Genomic DNA, 6511 nt, shown 5'->3' with positions numbered 1-6511 from the left:
CAGACTCGTTTTTTTTTTATTTGCACGAGATAATGTTTCCGATGTAAAAAATACATGAAAGCAACAGGATAGACTAAGCGTTTCCGATGTCAGGCTAAAAATTCAACCTTTCATTTTGCTTCTGACAAAAAATAACACTTCGCTGCCAGCTTTCGTTCGTAACACAGGACAAATGAAACTTGAGCGCGCAATAAAGCTATTGTTGTACTTAAATTTATCTTTGCTGAAAATTATTTAATAAAAGTGTTCACCTAACATGAATTCAGTGAAACGTAGAAAATCCTCGTCAGTTTAAAATAGATTTTTTATTTGCAATTTCCCAAGCAATTTGTCATTGTGAATTGACTATCAAATTGTATACACGAGAGAACGTTCTTGTTATTTATATAGAAAAACTGTTATAATTCCGCCGTCTAGGTAGGAGCAAATTTTGCTTTTTCTTCTGATGCGTCTTTAATCCGTTTCTCTCATTCTGTTCAGTTTTAAGTGGGGGCAATCAAAAAGCTTCGTTTGCATTCACAGGGCCATAGCTAGCATAAGGCAAGACGAGGCAATTGCCTCGTCTTGATTTTGGCCTTTTTTAAAATTTTTTTCTTGAAGATTGACTTTTCTGAAGAAAAATGCCCCGAAAATTCCTTAAAAGGGCATTTCTGAACCTCTAGATTCCAAAATTTTCTGGGGGGCATGCCCCCAGACCCCCCTAGCGGCTCGCGCCTTCGGCGCTCGAAAATTGCCTCGTCTTGTCCTGAAGTCTGGCTACAGCCTTGATTCAACTATCTTGCATGCGTCATTTTGTCCTGTGTTACAAGAAATACTGGCGCAAAATATTTTTCTTCCATTAGTTCATTGCATATTATAATAAAACACTGTGTCTGGTTCCAAAAAAATGGGTTAATTCTCTTCTCGAAAAACGAAACTTCAGCAGTTGGACTAGTTGGCTTTTAGGACAGACTCTAGAAAACGAAACAATGACATCGGTATTTTTGTTTGTTCACACTCCGATTAGTCATGAACTTGAATGTTAAAATGGTGATTAATGGCAATACTCGGGAAATTAAGGCAAAATCAAGTTTCCTCTCTTTCCAATTGTTGAACTTGAAGATTTTCTCGCATGTTCCTATTATCCAGACTTTTGATTCGTTGTCCTTTTGTTAATCACAACTAACATGCATAATCCGCCGCAGTTTACGAAGATCGTTCCATTTCAATTTTTGTTAAACCAGACACTGTGGTGTATAATTAACTATAACCGACAAGGGAACATTGACAGAAAGTGGATATTGCTCTTTGCTTGTGATTCACGTTTCGGAAACTTAAGGAAATTCCAACTAAGATTTTATTGAAAGGTTGTTAATCATATAAACGAGCCTTTGTACATTTTGTTAATTAAGTCTGATTGCTCAGTGAGATCCATGGCTCGATTTTGACTCGTCAGTCACGGTGGAACGTACCGTCTTTGGGTTTTCGATGTTGTGTCGTGAACAGGTCGTTTGTACGGCACAAGTGTAGATATCAGTGTCCTACAATGAAATATATCTACAGCTGTTTCGAGAAAGGTTGTCGGGAAAAAGCGTAAAAGTGCACGCGATAGCCCCGAAAGGTGCATAAACTGTAAATAGTTTTTCGGTCAGGGAAATCTGAAAATACGTCATAACGTAAGGCCAAGGCATTACGGTTTGATCAATTTATTTTTTTCATAAGACTGACGTGATAAAAAACGAAAAAATAAAGAACGAACTGACCTCACTGAACGACGAAAAGATGTAATTAAAGCGTGAGCGACTTGGAAATGGCCTAAAGAAAAAATCTTTCCGACGTAATATTCTATTGGTTTGTACCTCTCGTATTCACGTGCGTGCCTGTTCATTAGTCTTGTTGTCCATATTTATTTCAATGGTATTCCACGTATTCAAAAATACCGGATACCCAGATTACTTTTTTCCGACATCCTTTAATCAGTCGTTTTGAAAGTTTGAGAAATTTACCGGTGTTTCATACAAAAGTGTAGTTTGCTTGTAAGTGGTGTTTAGTTGCACGATCACGCACTGAAATCACAATTTCTGAGACTGACATTCTCGAAAATCCCCTCCCTGTTGGTTACTCGATTAACAAGTGGAGCGAAAGTCATCATTGGAGTCGAGCGAAAAGTCACGGTGTTACTCAGTAAAATGTTTAATGATCTAGAGCACCAAAGCTACTCGTTGTAACTTGTTAGTGCTAAAATCTGAGCAGAGTTCCAGGTAACAGTGTGTTGGTAAGTCAATCGGGCACAGAAATGTGATGAGCTGACATCAATTTCTTGTTACCCGTTCATGTTCAGTTAGTCTTTGGTAGTTGCCTATGTCATGAGGGAGTCGTCGCTTTGGTAATGGTATAAAAATGTCGAGTTCACGGGATAGTTCTGCGCTTTGTCAGGAGCGACAGATATTGTCACTGAAGTGGAATTTAGCGTTCAGTTCGTGTCAGTTGTCTCGGTAGTTTGGTGATAGCTTCCTTCGCGCAATAAATCATTCAGTAAATTGACTTTCGTGCAGTTATTCTCTAAGAAAATGCGACTACCTTCCGACCTCTAACAAGCAAAAGGAACCAAAAAGAAAGTGTATCGTTCTCTTGCCGGTTATAATTTGTCAAATTAATAGCCAAAGCAAATCTATATGACTAAGGTGGAACTGTGATGGACAACTGTGAACTGCACGACATGACGACTGCGGATGCAAAAGTCATAATTGCCTAAATATTTCTCTTTGAACCAATTGAACCAAACGGAGAAATTTCTTTTGTCAACTATTATCTTGAATGACACGATGACTATAATTGTAGCAAAGTGACCTCTTAAATCATTCAGACCATTTTTCGATCGAAATTTTATGTGGCAACTAATTGATTCTTTTCTCTTGAATGAAAAGAAACTGAAAATTTGCCTCGTGAAATGTGTACGTAATTCTTAATTTACTTGCAGTTCCACCTTAACTACACTCTTGTTGCTATGACATGTTGTAACTAAGCGACGAAGAAAAGATGGTGACTTGAGGAGCCGAGTGCTTTGCATTCCTGAAATTTCAACCGAACAGCTTCAACCAAATATCAAATACGCAAACACGTTGATTTTGGGAAAAAGTGACCAACCATCAACATGAATTCATTTAAATGCTTTGCATTTTTTGAAATAAAAACCGAGCAAATCGGGCTACGAATTCAAACAGAAACCCCCTCTTCGCTTTTGTTTAAAGGACAACAAAGGGCTCATCCTCGGTGTAAAAACCTGTGAAGCTCACGAGTGACGTAAAACAAAGCCAACAATAAAAAAAACGAAATAGCGTACAATAGCGCACAGCAAAACAATACCTCATGAAACAAAGAAAACCTCGTCAGGTTTTTGCACAGAGGATGACCCCTACAAAGATTATAGCAACTTGACATTGTTTAATTATCGCCGAAATTGTTTGCTCATATGCTAAACATCATGCACCTCGCTGAGGTACTTCTGTCACCATTTTATTACAAATAAAAAATGATTAATTTAAATGATTCTTTTCTTCGACGAATCTTCTCGTCATTCCAATGGTTCAACCTGTCCTTTCGAGAAGGTAATTCGTCTTACTTTTCCTCTCCACTAAGAAAGTTTCCTGAAAGATGAATAAAACATTCTCTTGATAAGCAACAGACAAATTTGGTTTTGCTAACATGTGATTTACTCGGTTCCCTAACAAGAAGTTCAACCAACGCAAGCTACATAGGTGTGCATACGTAGTTATTTTGCCAAATTTTGCTATGATCAGTAAACTCTACAAGTAAAGGTGCAAGAAACTTAGGAAACACGCCAAAAGATTCTGCCTCAACGAAAATCTTTCAAGATAAGAAAATAGGTTAATTGTATGCACCTGGCCCGCTCGAAGACTTAAAACGCGTTCCGAGTTTTCAGGTTGAGATGCTTTAGTTGCCTTCCTAATTTTATATTCTCAGTTTATTTAGCTTAAGTTATCGCTTAAATGCCCTGGTTACAATGCAGAATTAAACTGTTTCCAGATCTTGCTATCAAATTAGAGTTCTAGTGCCCTACGCCCAAATCCAACTACTCGCGCACGTGGCAACCGACCAAGGTAACATTCTGCAACTAGAATCTAATGTTTTCCAACAAGAATACAGTATTTACCTTTGCTGAAGAGATTACACACTCCTTTCTTTGTACTAAATGCGTCTTCAAGCCTTATCGTAATTCATTCTGGCTCGTTTTCAAAACCTTGTCATTCACGTCTTCACATTACGACCGACGACTAGCTTGATTTGAGTCCTACAAATTTGGATGAAATGGGTTGGAAACGACTACCAATCTGACGATTACGTCATAGATGTTAACGTGAGCACGACTTGAAACACATTTCTTGCGGCCGCCGGGCCAATCGGAGAGAAAGCTGTAACAATCGTGAATCCTCTGGGTTGCATTTCTACATTTTAAAGCCGGTTCAACCAGTCGTTTTTACTTTAGTTTTTTGGACTGAGAAAGAACTTTTCCATAAAAAAATGTGCACTTAGCATCTACGAGGATAAAAAGGCTTGAAAGGCAGGTTGTTTTGTCAGTTTTTTTTTTTTTATATATACTTTGCTACACTTAGACTAGGTTTACACTAGAGGAAATTGTTCCGGATTCGTGATGAATCCGAAACGTTTTAGTACCGGATTGATTTTGCCGTTTACCGACGAAAGTGGACGAATCCGAAATAAAAATTCCCCGGTTTGGTCGTGTCTCCGGAGATTTTGAATCCGGAATTTAAAGTGGGGACTTTGAATCCGATTACTTTTGATGAATACGTAAAATTGATGAATCCGGAAAACTCTCCTCTAGTGTAAACCTAGTCTTAATGAGCTGGGTGTGAAAATAAACGAGAGACAAAGAGTGCATTTGAAATGAAAAGTTAAAGTATACCGTTATGGGCCAAGGAAAGTTTGGTAAAAAAGAAAGGAAACAAGAAAAATGAAGAAAACAAAACAGTCATTAGTGTGACTTCTCCACGATCCGGTGCGGACTTGATCCCGACACGATCGATCAACAAGTGGAGCTCACAACCGCTTCACATTATCACAGCACGATAAACATTGTTGCTTTAAAGTATCTTCTAGTGGCGCAAAAAGATCACGATACTGATGAAACAATCCAAACAACAGTCTGAAGAGATTGATCATGATGATATAAAAATTAATGGGCAGAAACAACGCTCAGCAGTTCATAACAAGAACACACGGCTAGGGGATGTTACAACTTTGTGGACCCCCGATGTAGATTGGCAGTGGAACAAAGGGCATTTTACTTTCGGGGTTCAAGGGAATGGAATGGGCTATCCGACAACTTGTTAAGAACACAAAAGAAATTAATAGTTAATTAGATAATTTAAAATTCAGGGCTGCTCTGCGCGACCGTCTAATTGAAACTGGGAAGTGGTTTTAATACAATTTCTTTTATCATATACATACATACACACACACACACACACACACACACACACACACATTAGCGATTATTTAGTTATCATTTTATTGTATTTAGATTGATGTGATGCGTTCATACGCTTTATCAATTAATAAAGTAGTAGTTTTAAGCAGACACTTTTCAATATGTTTCATACGAAAAGACTCAACAAAGTGAGTCTCGATAAAGTATGTATGTAACTGGTAAAAAAAGGAAAAGAAAGAAAGAAATGAAAAGAGGAAAAAAAAAAACTAAAAAAGCACGCGTCGCAGTCCTTCGTGTACCTTGAGAACCTCCTGACAAAGACACTGTAGAAAACGACAGGATCGGCCCACAGCCCAATGGCGTCTAAATGGGGTGATGGATTTTACAGCTAAAGGTTAAAATTTTCTTTCCGTTGTTAAAAAAATGTCCAGAAACCTCCATTACAATGAACTTTTTGGCGACTAATGGTTAAAATTTGTAAATTTTCACGTTCAACGCCTAAATTTTTTGGCCTTTACATGGCCATGGGTTAACCCCATTGAGACCTTCCTGGGTAATTATTAGCTCAAGTCGACGTCATTTGTGCCAGTACTGTTTAGCTAAACCAAAGAAATTCTGATAACCAAACAATCCAATTTCACTCTTAATGAAAATGCGCCTCATAATTTCAGCACCTCTTCTTGAGTGAACATCGATGGCAATAACGCAACCCGTGAGGTTAACGTGTTTTTTAATCGAGAGTGTGGTTCTGTGCCAATTGGGTGAAACCCCAAAAGACATAGCGCTCCTCTCAGCTTCCTCTTCACCGTCCTCCACACTTGAGAGCAATCTGCCAACTCCTCTGAACAATGCATGGTCTGAGAATGATATCACCGGGAGAGGACTTCATTGTCGCGGATCATGGGGTAATGGTTGCGGGTAATTGTCGGGGGTCGCGGAAAAATTAAAGCAAAAAAACAAGCAAAAAATTGTGTGGTTCACAAACCACACAATGCCGAAGTGAGGATCTACTTGTCGCGTTTCGAGAGTAAATTGTCGCGGGTTGCAGGTAAATTATCGCGG

The sequence above is a fragment of the Stylophora pistillata genome, chromosome 12 (assembly GCF_964205215.1).
Source record: "Stylophora pistillata chromosome 12, jaStyPist1.2, whole genome shotgun sequence".
Taxonomy (NCBI): domain Eukaryota; kingdom Metazoa; phylum Cnidaria; class Anthozoa; order Scleractinia; family Pocilloporidae; genus Stylophora; species Stylophora pistillata.
This window is presented reverse-complemented; position numbering follows the sequence as displayed.